At 40.6% G+C, this 23,941-nt stretch overlaps 1 protein-coding gene across 2 annotated transcripts in view; it reads right to left on the bottom strand.

The window, feature by feature from the left end:
* dse.S (dermatan sulfate epimerase S homeolog) overlaps window positions 1-12,148 on the bottom strand; it is a 31,633-nt gene extending 19,485 nt beyond the window's left edge. The window contains exon 1 of one of the 2 annotated variants that reach the window (XM_018265382.2): window positions 12,075-12,148. The gene's annotated coding sequence lies outside the window, so the exon portion shown is untranslated. Of the gene's footprint in view, window positions 1-8,676; window positions 9,739-12,074 lie in introns of those variants that run through there. The other variant, XM_018265383.2, reaches the window with a different exon arrangement.
* Window positions 12,149-23,941: the final 11,793 nt, after the last annotated feature.

The following is a 23,941-nucleotide window of genomic DNA, read 5'->3' as shown; positions in this document are numbered from 1 at the left end:
CTATGGCCCGCCTCCTGCCTCTTCTCCACCTGGTGGCTGCGCTTCAGCTGTGCGCCTATTTTCTGATTTGAGCCCTGATGACGTCACTTGCCTGTGCCTGCGCCCTCACGTGGTGGGGGAATCAGAGAGAAAGAGCGCGTCAGGGAGGGCGTACTGGTGTGGTTCCTGGGTTGCGATTGACCTGCTGCCTGTGCCCTCATGGCATCGTTTGTTCTCTGCAGCCTATTGCTACGTTCTTGGCTTCTCCTCTAGCTAGAGACCAGCTTGAATACAGTACTTTTCTGGTGAGCAAACAATCTGGGGGGGAGAGAGAATATGGGGGAGGATGGGGCAGCAGAGTCAGTGATGGAATTTGCCTGTCTGGGGTGTCGAGGAGGAACCAAGCTGCCAGTGAATGTAGGGCTTAAGTACCCCTATAGTCATGTTTGAGTTAATTGTTGGTGTGATGTAGAGTGATATTCTGAGACAATTTGCAATTGGTTTTCATTTTTTATTATTTTTGTTTTTTGTGTTATTTAGCATTTTATTCAGCAGCTCTCCAGTTTGCAATTTCAGCCACTTGGTTGCTAGGGTCCAAATTCCCCTAGCAACCATGCACTCATTTGAATAAGAGACTGGAATAGGAATAGGAGAGGCCTGAATAGAAAGATGAGTAATAAAAAAAGTAGCAAAAACAATACATGTGTAGCCTTACAGAGCATTTGTTTTTTAGATTGGGTCAGTGACCCCCATTTGTAAGATGGAAAAAGTCAGAAGAAGGCAAATTATTAAAAACTATAGAAAACAAATAATGAAGGCCAATTGAAATGTTGCTTAGAATGAGCCATTCTATAACATACTAAAAGTTAAATTAAAGGCTAACCACCCCTTTAATTTCATTTTACATTTAACCATTTGTTTGCCCCTTTAAGTTTGCTTACCCACTTTCTGTTATTATCCATTTCCATAATCCATTTTTACTGGGACTGGGGTGGGACTCAAGTGCTTACAATGAATTAAAAATTAAATATGCACTGAATTTTTACTTTTTTTATTGATTGAGTGTAACATTAATTTTTAATCAATTACAAGTTGATGAAATGTGATTCATAAAGCTGATGGTGTACTGATGTGAATAAACTGTGTACCCCTCTCTCTATTTTTATATATATATTTCACATTTCCATCAGTTCTTGCCCAGTGAGCTTACACTATAAGGTCCCTATCACAATTATATCAGTTCCTGTCCTAGTGATTTTACAATATAAGATCCCTATCACAATCCCATCAGTCCTTGACAAGTGAGCTTACAATCTAAGGTCCCTATTACATTCCCATCAGTCCTCCGCCAGCGGAGCAAACATATTGGAGCTGGATATACCCATGGACTGACTTTTATCCGCTAATTGCAAGCATATTTATGTGAGTGCAATTTTCTCTTTTAAATTTATTTATTAAAGGTTTTTTACATGATGTTGAGCACATCTTTTTAGAAACCGATGGATGCTAACAGTGCTTAAAAACAAGGGGCAACAACTATTTACTACGCAAGCAATACCTGTAAATGTCTGCAAGTACAAAATCTGGAAACACAGATCGTGCCATTTAGGTGTTATTTTGGTTAAAGGGCAAGCTAATCCCACAGGGGAAGGGAAATAGACACTTTACCTAATGATAATTAACCCCAATATCACTGCAGGTGTAACAATTAATTAAGTAAGAAATACTATACTATATATTATCGTTTTTCTGTCTATCCCGAGCTTACATTGCTGGTTTATTATGCAGGTATACTGGTTTGTGTGTTTTTTTATAGGTGATTAAAAATTATACTTATTAATAAGGTTATTTAATAGTGGCAATTTAATGTTATTTAATAGTATACAAATAAAAAAAATGTTCACTTTGTTATGCATTTTGTTTATTTTACCTTGTCGGCTTTCGTGAGTAAATTGGGGGGCCCTTCAGATCAGTTTCTCTGGTGGGCCCCCAGTGCCCCAGTCCGACACTGTGAAAATGCCCTTGCAATTAGGCAACAGTGTGAATTAGAGACCGAAATTTAAATAGTCCAAAAATCCAATAAAGTTGTGGCTCAAGTTGAAAACAACTGTTCACTCATAATTGCAACCTAAGCAATTTTGTAAAGATGAATGAGTAAAAAATTGTGGTATCCAGTTGAGCAAAGCTCATAGAGACCTATACACGCAGAGCCAAGGCTGAAACTGCATCTAATTAATACTGGCTTGAATGGGATGTATACTTATGTATAATCTGTTATATTAATATTTGGTCATTTAAAATGTAACTGTTGCATAAAATAAGGTATTGTCTAATGCTTTCTGCATATGCAAAAAGATTTTGCATAATTCCAAAAGATTATCATTGACAAATTTGCTTGTGGGTGGCTTTTGTGTGGCAGCTGCTAAAAAGTAATCGCCTGTTTGCAGGTTTTTAAAGGACCAAAAAACCCAAATTAACTGGGAGTTTTCCCCTTATTTAGGTGCTCCTATTAATACCCATCCAACCCCAATTTACTGGTAAGTAATAATTTGTTAGTGATTTGCCCCTTGCATAGACTCAGACTTGAGCCTAAGCAGTATAGTATAGTACTGCGGAATACCCACAAAGCAGTCAGGTTTCGGGCAAAAAAAACCCTGATTCCCTGACCATGTGGGGAAGTCCACGGGTAACCAGGCAAAGATGCGGACTGGTCCCTCTCACCCTCCCTTTTGTACCTTTCCTGAACCACCACTTGAGGTATGTCCCTTCCTGTCTATGGTGACGTCACTTCTGGTTTTGGGTTGGAAGATAAGTTTAACTGCATAGGTTCCAGGTTGGGTAGCAGCTCTGGGTAGGGGGATGTGGTTTGGATTGTGGGTGCAGATCGGGTTAGGGGTCAGCAAGTCCGGCTAAGGCACGCGTCCTTCCAGTTGGACCCGCGCAGGACAGTACCTCTTCACGTGTTAGTATACTGTACAGGTACGAGGCCAAGTTTAAGCATGCCCGGGAAAATCAATATGGTGTGGCACTGCTATAGAGAGTTTTACCAGGATGGTGTTTTTTTCTTTAAAAAGAGGAGCTTCAGCCAAGGGGGAAAAATGTGTTATTTAATCCAGTGGTAAGTGGCCGACATATTGGTACCCCCCCCCATGAATTAGGGTTCCATTGTCCTTTAAAAACAGGATTAACTTGAACTTTAAGGCCTTTAATTTGATAGGCTAAGCAATAAATATGGAAAAGTCTAGTTCAACTTATGCAAGATGAAGATTTTAACAATGCTACCCTATACTCCTCAAAGCAAGAAATCAGGGGTTTAAAGATCACAGCATACTAAAATACAACTCATTCAGCATTACAGTTTGGCTCCTGTTTTGAGAGGAATTTCTTCCCTTAAAAAACAGAAACCCGGCAACAGGGGATAGATATTCTTATACAGTTTTATATAAAAGACTGCAGGCAAGAAAACACCTGTCTTTGCTGACTGCCAAACAGTCTTTAAAAGCTTGAAATTAGTAGTGATGGGCGAATAAATTCACCAGACACAAATGAACAGCATTTCACCGCAAGCAAATTAAATCGTGAAACTGTGGCAACAATTCGCAGGCAAAAAATCTGCGTAACAAAAAATATTGGCGTGCTTCGAAATTATTCGGGCGCCCATTGACTTTAATGCTTTTGGACCAAATAGTTGCGAGTATAAAAATTGTTATATTCTCCACTGCTACTTAAGGAAACATGTTATCCAACTATACCTGCAATCCCACAGCCACATTCCCATCTTGGATGTTATTATGCCCACTGTTACTATAGGCACAATCTCTCCCTACTATACCTGTTTACAATCACATTCCTATTCCTATTATTACCACTAACACTTCAGGCAACATCTCATCCTACTACAACTGCCCCGAGCAAAATTCCCATGTTAGAGGTTTATATTGTTCACTGCTACCTCAGGCAAAATCTTTCCCAGCTATACCTGTCAATTCAAAGCCACATTCCCAGATCAGAGGTTATATTTCCCACTGCTACTCCCTCTCTTCACCCATATATACACTCCATTTTCTCCAAATAATTGAAATATATTAAAAAAGATTTCCTTTTTTTCTGTAATAATAAAACAGTACCTTGCACTTGATCCAATCTAAGATATAATCAATCTTTATTGGAGAAAAAAAAACAGTCTATTGGGTTTATTTATTGTTTAAATGATTTTCTAATAGACTTAAGGTTTGAAGATCCATATTACAGAAAGATCCGTTACCCAGAAAACCCCAGATCCGACGCATTATACCTGTACATAGAAAGATGTCTGGTATCACACAAAGTGCAACATCTTGGAACTGGCTCAAAGCAGGGACATGCTACAATTTATTATTGGGGTTCAAGCAGGGGACTTATAGCATCTTGAAAGGGATACCGTCATGGTAAAACATGTTTTTTTCAAAATGTATCAGTTGATAGTGCTGCTTCAGAAGACGTCTTAATTGACATACGTTTTTCAAAAGAGCAAACAGATTTAATTTTGACATCTCACATGGGGCTACACAGATTTGTAATTTTCCCAGCTGCCCCCAGTCATGTGACTTGTGCTCTTTTAAACTTCAGTCACACTTTACTGCTGTACTGCAAGTTGGAGTGATATCACCCTCTCCCCCCCAGCAGCCCATCAGCAGAACAGTGAGAAGGTAACCAAATGACAGATATCCCTAGTAGATATAAGAACAGCCATCAATAGTAAAAATCCATGTCTCACTGCGACTCATTCAGTTACATTGAGTAGGAGAAACAATAGCCTGTTGGAAAAAAAATCATTAAAAAAATCATAAAAATCATGACAGAGGGGTCCGTTTACTAAAGTGCGTTAAAAATATTCGCACGATATATAGACAGAATTTTTCGCCAAATATGTTATCGCCAGTTTACTAACCTGCGGTAAATATAAATTTGCGAATTTTCTTGCGCAAGAATAATTGTTCGCCAGTTATCGCATTCGCTGAAAATAATGCTATGTACACATTAACGCATGGTTTACTAAATAGCGAAATGTGCTAAAGACAAAATTAACGCCAGAATATTCGCAAACTTTTACCGCCACCTATGTAGTGGCGTAAAAGTATTTTTTTCGCCAGAAAATTCTCAAGGGGCAGGAAATATCCCATAATACTGTTTTTTTTTACCCATCATTCTTTGCTGACAGGAGAGAGATCTGTAGCTATTGCTGACAGGATGTTTTGGCTTCTGCTTCTATCTGTGTAACAGCAGCAGTTTCAACTCAGAGTCGTATTATTGGCAGCGGCATCACAGTCCAAGGATTCGTCAGCCTCTACACTTTTTTGGTTTCATTGTGATTGGCTACATTAAACTGTGCATTTCTATGAAGCAAAGAGATTGACTGGTATCATTTCTTGTTCCTATGATTCTATTGGCAGAAGGGTTTATGTGATGCAGACATGTTTGATTGGTGTTACTCTGGTGATGTTGTTGGATGGTATAATCATCAGTCAATAAAGTTTATGAGTTTTGAAGATGCATTTCTGGCCATAAATGTCACAGTAAAAATTGCCATAATAACCGCCATAAAACAAGACTATTTTATAGCATAAATATTCGCAAAAACGTAATTTTTCGCCAGAAAATTCGCAACTCGCTAAAATTACCGCTAACGTAAGCTGGTTCCTTAACGTAGTTACCGCAAGTGATCGCAATGACTTCTGAGCGTATCGCTGTTTAGTAAACTTAGTCGCTGCGAATATTCTGGCGTAAAAATATTCTCAGCGATAACATGCGGAAACTTAAAGTCAGATTTACCGCACTTTAGTAAACGGACCCCAGAATCCCTTTACGATAAAGAAGAGGCTTTGAGGATGTAATAACAAGCAGACAGCAGTTGCAACAATCCACAGGTGAACAGCCCAATTACATCAAACAATTTCCAAGTACAAAGTACAGCACCCCCCATGTGGTATCCCCAAATTAAAGAAACAGTAACACCAGAAAATGAAAGTATTTTAAAGGAATGACAATATAATGTACGGTTGCCTGCCACTGGTAAAATTGTTGTGCTTGCTTCAGAAACACAACTATAGTTTGTATAAAAAAAACTACTGTGTAGCCATGGGGGCAGCAATTCAAACACAGGATTAGACAGTAGATAACAGATAAGTTCTGAGGAATCCCATTGTATACTACAGAACTTATCTGTGTATCCCGTGCCTTTTTTCAGCTTTGAATGGCTACCCCCATGGCTACACAGCAGCTTGTTTATATAAACTATAATAGAGTTTCTGAAGCAAAACAACAGCTGTACCAGTGCAGCATAAGAGTGCACTATATTGTCATTCCTTTAAAACACTTTACATTTTTGGTGTTACTGTTTATTTAACTGTACATACATTAGCCGGGCAGAGTTCCCTTAACACGCATCCACAGGTTAAAAACACATAAATCTCTTTGTACCATGTTTAATTTATTCACAGATTAACAGTACCTGATAATATCCTGGCACTCTCCTAGCAGTATACAGTCATTCTTGGGGCAGGGGATCCAATAGGTAGTCTTCCTACCTCAGCTAGGTGGACTAGGGTGTCCTGCCGCAGCCAGGGTGAACCTCAATCTCTCTGAGCTATTCATGCAGCTTACACAGCCTCTGCTGCATCAGCAACAACATCCACTTCCCAGACCAACAGCACTATGTTTTAATGCAGGCAGGTTATTTACCAGATAAGTTCTGTAGAGTCAGATTTCTGTGTAAGAACTAAACCCATTGTAACGATTACCTGCTATTTAACCCGTGCCATTTAACTCTATTGCTACACAACAGCTCATTTATATATACAATGGTGTATTTGCTTCACAAACATTATTAGTTTCACCAGTGCAGGGCAACAGTACATTATAGTTTAATTACTTCAAAACTTTAATTTTTCTGCTGTATTGTTCCTTTCATATGCATACAGATAATATATATATATCTATATATATCTATATATCTATATATCTATATATCTATATATCTATCTATCTATCTCTATCTCTATATCTATCTATCTATCTATCTATCTATCTATATATATATATACACACAGAGGAAACATACCATGTGCCTTAACTTTTAATATCACTGCAGGTAATTTTGACTTTTGACTCATTAAAGGGCACCTGTTGGGCAAAAATATTATCCCAAACCAAAGGCGTGGGCTAATAGAGTACTCTCGCTAGGGTTAAAAGTTTTTTTTTGTTTTTTTTTAAATTGCCCCCCGCCAGTGCTAGGCCAACCACAAGTGAAGGAGCTCCCCGTACAAGCGGACATTTTGGGTCACATTTATGCGCATGATGAGTGAATGCTGCAACGTGCTCATTTGCTCATTATGCACATGCAAGTGATGTCAGAAGCACATTTGTGCATGAACTCTAACTGACAGCTCTGACTCCCAGTGTGAGTGTCCTAGTGCTGGCGGGGGCTATTAAAAATACTACTGTTACCCCCAACTGGAGTGCAGGCTCAATTAGTCTGCACCTTTGGTTGGGGATAATATTTTTGCCCAACAAGTGCCCTTTAAAGGGGAACTATCATGAAAATGAAAATTTAATATAAGCTTCATCAAACAGAAATAAAAAAACTTTATAAAAACAATTTTAAATATTCAGCATCATTTTTGAAATAATTAAATTTATGTTCACTATTCCTCTCTCAGCATTTGTTTCTCTTCATTATGTCTTCATGCAGGAGTTGGGTGTCAGATAGTCACTGACAGTTATATGCAATATATAGGGGGGCTTAGCGTCCTAGCAGAGCTCATTCAAATAACTGATTCCAGTACAAACACAATCTAACAAAATAACTGCCTTTTGCACAAATCCTGCATGTAGAGAGACATGATGTCTGGTGATTTTATTAGAGTGAGCTCTAACACATCTTGTAGGCAAAAGAAGCCCCCTATAAGATATATTGGATCTAAAAGTGGCCACAGACGCAAACATCCGCTTTTTTTGGCGACATCGCCAAACGAGCGGATCTTTCGCCAATATGCCATTAACAAGCATGGATATATCGGGGGTAATCTGAACATTCGGCCATATGGCCGAACGATCCGATAACGATGCGCAATGGGCTCTGTGGGATCGGTCGGGTCCTTCGGACAAAAGATGTCGGCACTCTCCACACATGATCAGAAAATCGTACGAATCCTATATTGGTACAATAGGATCTGTGCGTCTATGGCCAGCTTAACTGTCAATGAATATCTGACACCCAACTCCTGCATGAAGACAGAATGAAGAGAAACAGTGGCACAAGGGCTGGAGTGAGTGAGAAATGAGGCAGGAGAGCCATCATGGCATTTGGATCCTTTTCTACTTCTGTTTCTCCTCGGTCCCTAACCTGGCTGAGAACAAGGAGTGAGAGTCAAGAGGGTCTCGTTAGACGTAACACGTAGATTTGAAGCAGACAGGGGAGAAGGAGGGGTATGAGTGGGCTGTCACGGCCAGACTTTCCTTCTGCAGCTGAGAACTTGCCCCAAACAAAAAAAAACAATATAAATAAGATGCAACCACAGTGGGCGTTGGGCAAATGCTCCTTTGCCCCCTCATTAAAGTGGTCTTGAACCCCACACTGCAATTACTACTCTTGTACCCCAGGCACGAATGAATGTCATCCACTCGATATGGAAAGTAAAGAGTCCTCCATCTACTCACCGGGGTCTCTGAGCCAAGTCCAGTGAAATCACAGCGACCCACAGTTCACCTTCTGGGATGTACTTGCGATCCCTTGCGATTTGGAGTCATCCCTGGCCTCTCGGTACCGCCTCTAGGAGGCAGAGGTTCATGCTCGGATTCAGAGCCGTAACTAAAACTTATGCTAATCTAAGAGACGCCACAGGTCCTTGTGAAACTACAATTCCCAACATCCCCCAGCAAAGAAAAGGGGGTTACATAGAAGAGCGCAATTTAAGAGAACGGCGCTAAGCAGAAGCCTCGTTGGCAGTGTAGCCCCGCCCCCAGTCATGTTTAACCCTTTTCTAGCTGAGACGGAAGGGAGTGAGGGGTCTGCATTTTTGTGTGGTGTCGTGCAACGTCAGCAATAGAAATACCAAGAGTTCCCCTCTCCGTGGAATTTGGAAAAGGAAGTGACACATCCCCCACCCTCGGCGTTTCATGGAGCCCAGGGGACTGGAGGCATGTTGGATAGAGGTGCCGGCCCTTGTCCTGGCCATGAGTGTTAGTAAGTGTTGGCTTCTTGCGTGAAGTAAATAGAGTCACATGCATTTTCCTTCACTTAAATAACAGGCAGCATAGATGGGTACAGAGCTCTGGTGCAAAATGTGCTGGAAATATGCAGGGGAGAAACATTACTTCTGTCTTTATTAATTGGTGTAATTCAGACATGCAAACTGACTGGCTCAGGACTGCTTAAAAAAAGAGGCATTCGCTCAGGGCCCACTAATACTAGGGGTCACGTTGTGGTCGTAGTTGCAGTTATTTATATTGGCTTTGGTTGGGCGCAAGTTGCAGCTGCAAAAGAAAAATCTGACCGTGATATCCAACCCCCTCCCTTCTTCCCTGTCTGTTTCAAATTGACATGTAATGTGACCCTCTTGACTCTCTCATCCCTTGTTCTCAGCCAGGTTAGGGAGCGAGGAAAATCAGAAGTAGCAAAGGATCCAGAGATGCCCTGATGCCCCCCCTGCCTAAATTCCAGTGTTGGACCCAAAAACAATTCACCAGGGGCCCACCAATTCATCTTAGACCATGGGCCCACACTCTATTACTATTTTCTATTTCTCTTCACTCATCCTTTATTCTCCTAGTCCCTCTTTCTTTACATACTATAATCTATTATTTCATCGATTTAGCCTCTTTGTTCTCATAGAAATAGGGAAACAGGCCAAATGTTTAGCAGCATGAGGGCCTACTGACACCTGGGCCTACCGGGACTTTTCCAGGTGTCCTGGTGGGCCAGTCCGACACTGCTAAATTCTCACTCGTGCCACTGTCAGTGTGGGCTCCAGATGTGTGGGTGAACTACAATATATAAAATATATAAAATAAATTCAAAATAATACTTTCTTTAGCTATTAAAGGGGAAAAAGTGTTAGTGTATGCATTTGCATAAGGACAAGTTGACTATAGTTTGTGGGGACATGTTCATGGCTGTAAGTCTGAATGTTTGACAACTTTCCTGGTAACAATTACCTGGCATTGATGTCAAGAGAGAGGGATGGGGTGGATTGGGGCCAGCAATCTGCTATGGCAGTGGGGCAGAACACAGGGGTATAACTAGGCTGTCTGGGAGCAGCAGAATGGGGCCTGACTTTGCAACTTTGCTTGTAGGGCTGTAGTTACACTATGGACTGTAATATTTCTAAGAATGCAATATTATTTTAAGTTGAGCTTTGCTTTCAGGCAAAAATACAAACATTTTTATTTGCCTAAAATTATCTCCAGTATCACTGTACCCACTCTGCAGTGTCTGCAACTGTACTGGCAGATTCCTTTCTTGCTCACAGAAACCCTTTCAATGCTTCTGTGGCCTCTCTATCTATATTAGGGGAATGCAAATGCTCTAGATTCCACCAAGCAAAGACATTTAAAGCACTTCATACCTGCCCCACCCTACATCTCTGAACTCATCTCTATTTACTCACCCAACCGCTTACTACGCTCCTCTACTGACCTGCTACTCAACATTAGCTCCTCACATACTCGCATTCAAGACTTTGCAAGGGCTGCACCCCTCCTCTGGAATTCTCTCCCATGGTCTGTCCCACTTTCTCCCAACCTTTCTGCTTTCAAAAGATCTCTTAAAATGCACTTCTTTAGAGAAGCCTACCCTCTCTCTGCTTACCTACCAAATGCAATACCACATACAGTACTACATCTCTCACTCACTTAATTCTGATCTGGCCTACTCCCACACCTTGTGACTTATTCCCTTCACTTTAGATTGTAAACTCTTTTGCACAGGGCCTTCCTCACCTTTTGTAACGATATTGGTTGTGATGTATGTAACTCCATATGTTCTATGTATGTAATTTAATGTGATTTAGTTGTATAAACACATCTACTTTACAGCGCTGCAAAATATGCTGGCGCTATATAAATAAATGTTAATAATGTGAATAAAAGTTGCATGTGGAAAAAGTAAGTGCTGAGTGAATACTTGTTTCACAAGGTTCTTTCATGGTGAGTATTATTTATCAATCATTTGAAGGCACTACAAAAACTTTCTAGGGAATTCCCACCCTGATGTGATATACTTTGTGTTGACATTAGCATTGACAGAGCATTGGTGAAGCACCTTTGGACTCTAGCTGCCATAGTTAAATCGTCTCTTTGAGCACTGATGCTGAAGAATTTCACATGAAAGAAAACGTTGCTGTCCAGTTCATGAAAGGACCCTGCTACATCTTTATGTTAGTTTGATAGGACACTTCTAAACATTTTATATGCACTATGCCCATAACAGTACAATAGCAATGGCTTTAACTACAACTGTAGAAAAGATCTTTATTCTTTCAGTGACAACTTGACAATCCAAGCTCAGAAGAATATGCAATTAAAGCATTGTTGCAAATAATAAAAGGGTGGGCATCCTTCTATTTAAGTGGGAGGTCTAAATTGTACATCATTCCCTCTCTGGCTTCTCCTCCAATGAGAATACTGCCTTTTTCTGTTTACACCTAACACTTTATAATCATCACTGGATATCACTCCCAGTATGGGATCTGTAAAGCTCTGAAGTACAGGAAACCTATCGCCCATGCTTTCCATTATAATCAAAACATTCTAAATTATTTCCTGTTTCGATGTAATAATAAAAGAGAACATTGTACTTGAAACAAATAATATATAAGTAATCATTAGTGGAGGCAAAATAATCCTATTGGGTTTATGTAAAATGTTAAAATTATTTTTTTTCGCAGACTTTAGATATGAAGATCCCAATTATAGAAATACCTTATTCAGAAAAACCTTATACCTTATTCAGAAAAACACAGTATTCCAGATAACAGATCCCATACCTATAATTTGTGTCAGATTTTATGATGCATACAAACATATAAAAGGCATAAACAAGTTTATCCAAAACTCACCAAACAACAAGTGATCCTAGTGCACCAAAGCCTCAGAACAACAAAAAGGCTCTCAAGGAATGCACAAAGTCTTCATAAATAAAGTGAAAAGAAAGAAAAGCACTTAATTATAGGCTGGGTGTGTACAGTGAAAGGTAGGTATTTAAAGGTATAACCAATAGGAAAACAGAGTGAAAACAACACCTAAAAGACTCTTAAAGAAACAGTGCACCTTATATAGGTTAATACAAAACAAATAATACCAAATACAGGGAAAAAGCAATAACACCAAGACACATCACAGTAAAAATGCATATCTATAGGTAGTCTATTATATAGGTAAATACCCCAAATAATACAATAATGAATACACTTCATAGAGTGGAACATTCAATATTGAATATTGTATATAGTGCAGGGAACCAGATGTATCACATTATTCATGTAACAATTAATGTACAGAAAGGCATATACATCGATAGACAACACATAGTACATTGTATCATTTAAATGTGCCCACATAGGAAAGCCAGATGCATATTTGCGATTTTACAATGCACACAAAGGACTTTGTGTATAAAAAATGCATACAATTGGATCTGTTTTATTTGTACTTATGTCCTGTACATATGCAATATATATATTTTTTTCCATAATGTTTTTATTTCTTTATGCTTTACACATGTGTTGACATGTAACAAATGAAATAAAATAACAAAATCAAGTATAATCAGGTAGTTGTAAAATCATAAGTGATAAGTAACATTTCTACAGTACAGAGTACAGTAGTATCTCTATTTACAAGAGAAAACCGTGTAGACAACTTTATCAGTTTATTAATAAGGGTAGCTTACTAGAAGATTATTATTTTATGGGTGCGGTAGTTGGCTTGTTAACAGTCTGCTGAGGTAATGACTCCTGGGGTGTTCCATTATAGTTTGTAGATTTATTGTATTCATGGGATTATCATTTTCCATTTTGTAAAATCTTTATTAGAATAATCCACATCTAGAGTCGTTCTGATTTTTCTATAGATTTGAGCGGTCGATTTAATTGTATCATGTCTAAGCCATAAGGAGATATTAGTATTTTACATATCCCAGGGTTACTTTTATTTTTTTCAGTGAGTTTAGCCAAGTGCTGTGTGATGAAATGAGTTAGTTGTAATAATGAGAATTGATGAGACTGTAAGAACCGGTATTTCTGTGTTAAGTCTGAAAATGGTAGCAAGGTGAATTTGTCCGTAATCATGTCTGTAAGCAGTGGCGGAACTACTGGGGGAGCAGGGGGTGCGAGAGGGCCAGGGCCCGCACCCCCTCAGGGCCCCCCCCGGCAGCTTGCGGGCCGAAAATCACGGACCCGGCTGCGCGTCCCGCATCAGGGCCCGTCCCCTCTAGTAACGTTACTGTCTGTAAGCCGTTTGCTTGCCATGTGTTAAATATAGTACTATTTCGGCCAGGAGTGAAATTTTTATTTTTGATCCAGGTCAAATGTGTAGTGTTAAACGGAGATAGGTTCACTTTTTTTATGGATGTGATGCCAAGTTTTATATGTGTGAATGAAGCAATATTTTTATATGCAGTATGTTATTATCAGTTTGATCTCATTGCTGAAATGCACATAAACACTTTCGGCATAGTGAAAAGCATGATATTGCATGTGGTTTGTCTGCTACCTCTATGGTCAGTAACACTATGTTATTTTATTCACATACCCTATACTTTGGTATAAACCGCTGCCCATGCTATGTAAGGCATAATGTCAATAGGAAAGAGTCACCATGCACTGGTTTTTGTGGTATCTCTCTGCTGTTATTTAAACCACATAAGGGCATGGGAAAAACCTGAATACTAGAAGCACCTTCTAAACTTCTGTTGGACCATTTCACTGAAGAGGGTTGTCTCTGTGGACTAGATAATAGTTGCATTTCTTTTGCAGTAAAAAATGTTAAAAAGGACAAAAACCTTCATAAATGTCTACTTTTTTTCTTTCAATAGTGTGTTGGACACCATGGTATATGTTAAATCCTAATATCTCATATATTTAAGCCCCTGACTTGTATGTTTAACCATTCCCATTTCTGCATTCTAATTTCAATTTCAGTCTGCCTTTGTTTAGTTTGGTGCCATGGTTCTTAAAGTAGACCATAAAGTCTGGGCAGAAAAGTACTTCTTGGTTTCAGTATCAGAAGTAGCAATAACCACATTGCTATTTCTATTTCTGCTATTTATGTTTATGTTACTGAAACTCACACACCAAGGACTTTCCAAGCCTACACTTCTCAATGGACCTTATCATCAAACATCCTATGTTTCACTGTGCCAATCTGTTGCCACCATTATCAGCTTTATCCTGCATCTCCTTTTTAAAGGACAAGATAAGTCTAAATGACTGTAGTCATTTACCTGATACCCGAGGCCAGTGATCCTGTTAGCAGAAAACTGCACCAGCCCAGGGTCTTCTTTTTTCAGCTTCTACTTCTTTTACTAACCCCATGCCAATACATGCACAGGAAAGTGAAAAAGTTGCCTTTTTTGGATTTTCGCTCACTGCACATACAGTACATACCATAGCAAAGAAAGAAGAAGCAGGGAAAGAATTGCTCTGTGGTACTCACACAGATGTACCCTGGGACAGTGCAGTTTTCTACTAACAGGAACACTGGCCTGGGTGAGGTATCAGGTAGGTGACTACAATAACTGGGGGAGCCACTATTTGACAGTCTCTAGTAATTTATACTTTACTTCTCCTTTAAAGTGCATGCCTTCCTATACACAGGATTCTAACCATGTGATTAAGGTATCAATCTCCCCAGACCTCTTGGCTTCAATGGACGTTAAAAGTGTTCAGCCATCAGACATGAGGCATGGGCAAGTTCACTGACGAGCATCCTGGATGGAATTGCTCTGACCAGAAACTATGTTACATTTGGTAAAACATATTAAAGGTAGGGCCACCATTACGGGGAAGGTGTACTGTTGTACTGGGACTGGTGAAGCTTGTGTAATTTACTTATCAAACATTGGCAATGCAAAGAAGCAGGTGCAGCTTCACCTAACTCCACTGAACATTAATGATTAAAATATTTCTCTATAGTTGCACCCCTACTTTTCAGTGCAATAATTGGTAGATCCACTGTTTTACACTTTGGTCCCAGCAAAACCTACTTACTGGCTAGGTGATCATTTGATTAGCATACACAAGGGGTGTGGCCAAAAATGTTGGTACTGCACGCTTGTGTTCATGAGGGGGGCATCTAAATAACTTGTATGGGGCCCCAAAAATTGTAATGGCAGCCCTGACTACAGGTAAACTCTACACCACACAGTTTATTTACATCTACAGACATAGTGAGCAACTTGCACTTTTCCCTGCCATGAGTTGCTTCTAAAAACCTCTTTCTTTAAAGGTACTTGTGTGCATATGTGCTCTGCCTTCTTCTAGTTGTGCTCAGTGGTGATCAGTCCTTTCTTTCTTCTATTTTGAATTGCAAGTTGGCGTGTCAGATGCATGGCACTGTGCAAAGCCAGGAGCTACTGCCACCAGGCAGTATCTCCAGGGTTCCCTCAGCATCCTGCAAGAATAGATACAGCACACTTGCAGCTAAAGTATAAAGAGCAAACATCAGCTGCACACCAAACACTGGAACAGACATCAGGTAAACTGTGAAAATAGTCAACACTACTGTGGGCAATTTATGGCAAAGCAAACACAGTTGCATCCATTTTAATGAATCAGGCATAGTTGCACCGGATGAAGTGCACAAGAGTCAAGTGCAGCACAATTGCGTCCAATTCAATGCTCGCAATGCACCTGCAATGACGCATTAATTCTGGGGGGAAATCAATGCATTGCAGAAAAAATAACATGGTGATCGCGTCCAAGAAGGCATTTTACTCACTGTCAGAGTGAATGAATACACCCTTACATTAACAACCTGTTTTTTTTTCTATGGCGGTGTGACAGGGACTCAATGATTTCATTTCATAACTAGTTCAACTGATTTCTCTGTTAGACAACTAATATATCTTGCATAGATTTTTATGGACCTACAGATTTTCTGAATAGATGAAGGACTAGGGTCTTGCCTAAAAAAAGGATCACAATACTATTGAGTGCCACCAGCCACAAACGGACTCCTTATTCACAGGAAAAACAGTAATATTACTATGGCACAGCAATAACTTAAACAAGTAATAGGCTTTTGAACACAGGATACAATGAAGTTATTGAATGGAAATTAGCACATGCTGTCACACACTAACAGAAACATTTATTACAGGCGATGTCATACCCCTCTTTTTTTTCTTACACTTTAAATAACGGAAGCATTCTACCTATAACTGACTGATCAAGACATTAAACTTCTTTAAAGTACCCAGAAAAATGATAGGTGAATAACATGACAGAAACGTTAGGGGCAACTGTAAACACTGATTTCTATGAAGGACCAGGAAATACAGTAAACTTTTTTACAATGGCAAAACTGAATTGTTATATGAGCATTTATTTATTACCTGCAGATCTGGACTAGATTTCCCACACCCACATACAGAACAATGAGATAAGAGTTTACATTTTTATTTCCTTGCACCACCACATTTTTGATAAATATCACTTTTCCCTAGAGGCTATAGTATATGGGCGACACACCTGTGATGCTTAAGGCATATATCCAGTCATAGATCTATTAGCAAGGTGTTGCAGGAAGGAAAAGCAAAACAATCTGTCACAAGATGTGTCTTATTGAAAGGTCTACTTCCCAATGTGTGACTACTGACTTTCAGCCCCCTCTGCCCATAAGTGTCAACAGGGAGCTTGCATTATTACTCAATTCCATTGTGGGGTCCATTATCCAGAGAAACATTATACAGAAAGTTCTGAATTATGGGACGGGTATCTCCCATAGATTTCATTTTAATCAAATAATTCACATTTTTAAAAAAATGATTTCCTTAGTAATAATAAAACAGTACCTTGTACTTGATCCCCAGCAAAGATATAATCATTATTTGAGGCAAACCAATACTATTGAGTGTTATGGCAAGTAGTGTAGAGAAGCCCGTAAACTGAGAAAAACCTTTGATAAATCTTCGTTTAAAATTATCAAACCCAATGGCTGGAGGCCATTCTTTGATCGCAGAGACCTTAGCAGGATCCATCTTAAATCCAGAGGAGGAAATAATTTAACCTAGGAAGGGAATTCTTGACTTATGAAACTCACACTTCGTTAACTTTGCATAAAGATTGTTTACTCTGAGACATTGTAAGACCGTTTTAACTTGAGCAATGTGTTCAGGAAGGGAGTAGGAACACACGAAAATATCATCAAGGTACACTACAACACAAGACTGCAACATATAACTTTTATGAAATCTTGAAAAACTGCAGGGGTATAACATAAGCCAAAGAGCATAATGAGGTATTCATAGTGGCCATCACGGGTGTTAAAAACGGGTTTCCACTCATCCCCCTAAAAAATTTGAATCAGGTTATAAGCACCCCGAAGGTCAAGTTTGGAAAAAATCTTGGCTTCTCTCAATCTGTCAAATAGTTGTGGGATTAAAGGAAGAGGATAGGGATTCTTAATCGTGATCTTATTTAAACCACGGTAACAGAGACCGGAATTCCTTCTTTGAGTCCTCTCTTCAGGAGACAGATGGGGAGCCCCTAACTGCATGGTGTTAAGTAGATTTAAGGTCCAGTGTTCCAAACTACAGAAAAACCCCTTATCCAGAAAGGTCCTGAGCATTCTGCATAACAGGTCCCATACCTGTATATTCACCACCTTGACACAGACTCTCTATTTCTTGACAGCACTTATGATATATTTTTAATGTCAGGTATGGGCTTCATTCAGGGGCGTTTCTGCCAAGAAGGAATGCAATCAGGGGCAAGATCACCGGAATGCAAGAAGGAATGCAATCAAGAGCAAGATCACCGGATCAGTCTCAGGGTATGTCTCTCATGATAAAAAAGGCGAAGTCAGCACCTTGCCTCAGGTGGTAGTTCCACAGAAGTTGGAGGAGGCAAAAAGCCGGTCCTGGTATCTTTAAGACTCGAATTTCTGGTTATTAGCCTGAAATTCTAGTGCAGAGAGTACAATTTTGCTGCTTACTAGAGAGCTGACCTGTGGTTAGAACACAAAAAGCATACTTCCTTTGATCCTGCGTGAAACCCCCCAGAAGTCTTCTTGGTTATTAACCTGAAATTCATCTATACTAGTGCAGAGAGCACAATTTTGCTGCTTACTAGAGAGCTGACCTGTGGTTAGAACACAAAAAGCATACTTCCTGCATGAAACCCCCCAGAAATCAGTGCATAACACTAGTAGCTAGTAATAGCCATTGTTTTTGTTTTTTGGGATTTTTTTTGATAATTGGTTGTCAAATTTGACATCAAATTACTGATTAACTAATTGAATTTTCAGTTTTTGGAGCGCATTTTCAGGATCTGGTAAGATTTAAAGGCTAATGCCAGATTTTTGACCCTGCAAGCTCTGGTTTTTGGAATGTGCCGGATTAGGAGCACAATTCCTGTACTTGAATAGTGCTTGGTTGCACTGTAGGAGCATCAGTCTCTCTATATACATTCATGGTCCTGATACCACTGCATCGTATTTTCTTTCCACAGCATAGAGCAGGGGTCTTCTGGCATTTACCAGTAGACCTGTAGCTGGTGATCAGTAGATCTCAAGACACTGTCAACAAACAGCTTGACTAAATCACCCTCCTATTTGTTTGTTAAATGTAGCAAGATACATTTTCTCATAAATCAATATTTAAGTAATATTTTCCATGGAACAGAATGCTAACAATGATTTTATGGATGTAGATCAAAATGGGACAACATCACTAAAAGTAGACCTCACATTAGTAAAGAGCACAGAGGATACTGTAGTTAGTATATGGAGGCTTGCTGTGCCTTATGCATAAGCCCACCTCTGAAATACATGATACAGTATAACTAGGTATAGTTGGTGATTTGCTGGTTTTGGAGGGACACTGTCTTTGAATATGAGCAGGGGTGCTACTTTTTTCACTGCATATTTCAGTATATCGTCTTTTATTCTACCTCTGAGCTTTCCTTCCTGTACTTTTCCTGATTTTGTACTTTAGTTTATGTGTTTTTTTTACTTGGTGTTGTGGTTTTGTTTTGCTGGGGTGTTGCCTATCAACCATTTTTGATGAGAAATACAGGTGGGGTTCTATAGCTTTTCTTTTTAGTTTTGATCTAGTTTCATCTGTGTCCCTGCCTAAGGTCTCTATGTAATGTTGACTATGGGGGGACTGATAAGTTAAATAAACCTCCGCATTTTTATTAGATTTTTCTAAATACTGTGCAAGAAATTTTCAAAATGCTATTAACTATTTTACATGATGTTTTTATGCACCTTTTCTACACACACACACACACACACTCACACACAAACAAACACATACATATACATATATACATACATAAATAGTCTATTATTTGTCTTTTTCTCCATTTAAACAAGAGATTTTACAGCTCATTGTAAATACATAACAATAATGCATAACAATGCATATTACATTTATACTATATACTGCAGTATATTATAACTCGTATAATGTACCACATAATGTAATTACAAGGTTAATATTAATCACAGATTTGTTCTGTGACCTTATTATATAAAACCATGAAGGCTGCACCGCACCAATTTTAGAAGCAAAGGAGCACTGCAAGATAGTGAGTACAATGTTTTTTCTGTGTTGCTGCACATACATCTTCATGTCTGTGACTTTTGCTATGGGTTTTGTACCTTAGTCTCATGTTATTTGTGTATAAGTGTGTCTGTGTTACCCCTCAGCTTTTCCAATGACACCTTACTGAAAGCTGCATCTGTAAGAAACATGTTCTGACATCGGAATTCACCCTTTATATAGTGAATAAAGTACCCCCTCTTGTAAAATATAAGGATATTATAAGTTACTGAGAAGTTTCATGACCATATAAAAACACGAGGCCAAAGGCCGAGTGTTTTTATACAGGTCATGAAACTCCGAGGTAACTTCTAATATCCTCATATTTTGCAATGGGGGGTACTTTATTTATTATAATACACAAGTTTCAGTGAGTCATATGACAGAAATGACTTCAGAACTCACCGTTTATAACTGATGGCATCAGAACTCACCGTTTATAAGGATATAATTTACAAGATATTCATGGCTTTTGTGTATTATAAGTAGGGATGTCGCGGACTGTTCGCCGGCGAACTTGTTCGCGCGAACATCGACTTTTCGCGCTCGCCGAATGTTTGCGAACGTCGCGCGACGTTCGCCATTTTGGGTTCGCCTTACCTGGCGCTTTTTTTTGCCCTCTCACCCCAGACCAGCAGATACATGGCAGCCAATCAGGAAGCTCTCCCTCCTGGACCACCCCCACACCCCCTGGACCACTCCCCTTCCATATATAAACTGAAGCCCTGCAGCGTTTTTTCATTCTGCCTGTGTGTGCTTGGAAGAGCTAGTGTAGGGAGAGAGCTGTTAGTGATTTCACTGATTTGAGGGACAGTTGATAGTAAGTTTGCTGGCTAGTAATCTACTTGATACTGCTCTGTATTGGAGGGACAGAAGTCTGCAGGGATTTGAGGGACATTTTAGGTTAGGTAGCTTTGCTGGCTAGTAATCTACCTTCTACTGCAGTGCTCTGTATGTAGCTGCCTGCTGTGGGCACTGATCTCTTCTGATCTCATCTGCTGACTGCTGTAATAACCCAATAGTCCTTGTAAGGACTGCTTTTATTTTCTTTTTTGTTTTTTTACTTTGCTAGTTGCTACTATAAGAGCCCAGTGCTATTAGTCTAGCAGTGTTGGGGAGTGGGACTGGTGTGCTACTGTGCTGCTCCTAGTAGTTCAGCAGCACCAACCCGAGAATTTTTTTTTTTTTTAATATACATATTTTTTTTTTATTTTACTTATCTTACTGTTCTTTAACGTGTACAGTGCTGTTTGCTGTTCTTCATAGTAGTGCACCAATAGTAGTGCACTTGTAGGCATTATTTGCCCAGTGTGTTCTTCATTTTCAAACAACTGCCATCTAGCTGTGTAAGCTTGTTCACATTCTGTCTAAATATCAATAATAATACCGTCTCCAGAAACAGCACCTGAGTGATGTTTTTCAAGCAGCAATAATATATTCCATATCCACCACTGCTGTAGTGTATACGTTGACCTTGCAGGCATTATTTGCCCAGTGTGTTCTTCAAACCACTGCCACTTAGCTGTGTGAGCTTGTTCACATTCTGTCTAAATATCAATAATAATACCGTCTCCAGAAACAGCACCTGAGTGACGTTTTTCAAGCAGCAATAATATATTCCGTATCCACCACTGCTGTAGTGTATACGTTGACCTTGCAGGCATTATTTGCCCAGTGTGTTCTTCAAACCACTGCCACTTAGCTGTGTGAGCTTGTTCACATTCTGTCTAAATATCAATAATAATACCGTCTCCAGAAACAGCACCTGAGTGACGTTTTTCAAGCAGCAATAATATATTCCGTATCCACCACTGCTGTAGTGTATACGTTGACCTTGCAGGCATTATTTGCCCAGTGTGTTCTTCAAACCACTGCCACTTAGCTGTGTGAGCTTGTTCACATTCTGTCTAAATATCAATAATAATACCGTCTCCAGAAACACCACCTGAGTGACGTTTTTCAAGCAGCAATAATATATTCCGTATCCACCACTGCTGTAGTGTATACGTTGACCTTGCAGGCATTATTTGCCCAGTGTGTTCTTCAAACCACTGCCACTTAGCTGTGTGAGCTTGTTCACATTCCGTCTAAATATCAATAATAATACCGTCTCCAGAAACAGCACCTGAGTTGTTGTTGTTGTTTTTGTTTTAAAAATAATGCCAGGCAAAGGCAGGCCGCCACGCAGAGGCACTAGGGGCCGTGCTGCTATGCTATCCTGTGGCCCTAGCAAATTGCCCAGTTTTAAAAAGGCAATGACCCTGAACTCCCAAAATGCTGAAGAGGTTGTTGACTGGCTTACACAGCACACCCCATCCTCTACCGTTTCTAACTTTACCACAACATCCTCATCCTCCACTGCTATGGCCACCCCACGTAACACTTCCTCCACCACCGGCGCCCCTTCTTCACTGGAGTCAGAGGAGTTATTTTCACATGAGTTTCTTGAACTGAGTGATGCGCAACCATTATTGGCAGAAGAAGATGAAGGAGATGAGGACGTTACACCAGATTTAATTCTGGCAGAGAACACAACAGAGATGGACATAATGAGTGATGAGGAGGTCCCCGCTGCTGCTTCCTTCTGTGAGCTGTCAGAAGAAATTGATGCATCTGAGGAGATTGATGTTTTGTGGGTGCCCAGTAGAAGAGAGCAAGAGGAGGATAGTTCAGATGGAGAGACGGAGAGTCTGAGAGGCAGGAGGAGAATAAGACTTGGAAGAAGCAGGGAGGACAGCTCGCAGGGAACAGTAGGGCAACAACATGTATCGGCACCTGTGGTCAGCCGGCCAACGCACCCGCCATTGCCGCCAACGCCGCCAACTTCTACTGTTACCGCCAGATTGCCAGCTTCAAAAAGGTCAGCAGTGTGGGATTTTTTTAATGTGTGTGCCTCTGACAAAAGCGTTGTAATTTGCAATGAGTGCAGTCAGAAACTGAGTCTTGGGAAGCCCAACAGCCACATAGGTACAACTTCTATGCGAAGGCACATGAACGGCAAGCACAAAGCACTTTGGGAGCAACACCTCAAAGGCAACAGGCAAACTAAAAGCCACCCTCCTTCTGGTCCAGCATCTTACTGCTCTACCTCTGCTGTCCTTGACCCGTCTGAACCACCCTCCACTCCGCCTTCCACCTTGACCACCAGTTCCCATTCCCAGTCATCTGCCCCCAGCCAAGTTTCTGTGAGGGCCATGTTTGAGCGTAAGAAGCCAATGTCTGCGAGTCACCCCCTTGCCCGGCATCTGACAGCTGGCTTGTCTGCACTCTTAGCCCGCCAGCTTTTACCATACCAGCTGGTGGACTCTGAGGCCTTCCGCAAATTTGTAGCAATTGGGACACCGCAGTGGAAGGTACCCAGCCGCAATTTTTTTTCAAAAAAGGGAATACCACACCTGTACCACCATGTGCAGAGCCAAGTCACCGCATCTCTGTCACTTAGTGTTGGGCCAAAGGTCCATATGACTACTGACGCATGGTCAGGGCAGGTATGTCACCTACACTGCCCACTGGGTGAACTTGGTAATGGCTGGGAAGCAGGGAATGTGTGGCTCAACAACGACAGTGGAGTTGGTGTCACCGCCACGGAATGCACGCGGTTCTGCCACCACCTCTACTCCTCCGTCGCTCTCTACCTCGTCTTCTTCCTCTTCTTCCTCCTCTGCTGCTGGGTCCTCCTCCTCCACACCTGTGCACCCCCAGCTCCCCCTAGGCTATGCGACGTGCCAGGTACGCCGTTGTCATGCCGTCTTGGGGATGACGTGCCTGGAAAGCAGAAACCATACCGGATCTGTACTCCTGTCATCTCTGCAGTCACAGGCCGATTGGTGGCTGACCCCACACCAACTGAAGATCGGAAAAGTGGTGTGTGACAATGGAAGCAATCTGTTGGCAGTAATCCTGCCACGAGCGCACCTGCAAGGACAAAGCACTTTGGCCACTCTGTAACGTCAGACATGCAAATGTTTTTTTGTCCAAGGCAGCGCCAGAACCCTTCTGGATCCACCCTCAAAGAACGCCTCAACCGGCAGGTAGCGGACTACCTGGCATTAACTGCAGATATCGACACTCTGAGGAGCGATGAACCCCTGGACTACTGGGTGCGCAGGCTTGATCTGTGGCCAGAGCTGTCACAATTTGCCATGAACCTCTTGTCTT

This window comes from Xenopus laevis, chromosome 5S, assembly GCF_017654675.1.
Source record: "Xenopus laevis strain J_2021 chromosome 5S, Xenopus_laevis_v10.1, whole genome shotgun sequence".
NCBI lineage: Eukaryota > Metazoa > Chordata > Amphibia > Anura > Pipidae > Xenopus > Xenopus laevis.
The sequence above is the reverse complement of the archived record's forward strand: the minus strand, read 5'-3'. Positions and strand labels throughout refer to the sequence as shown.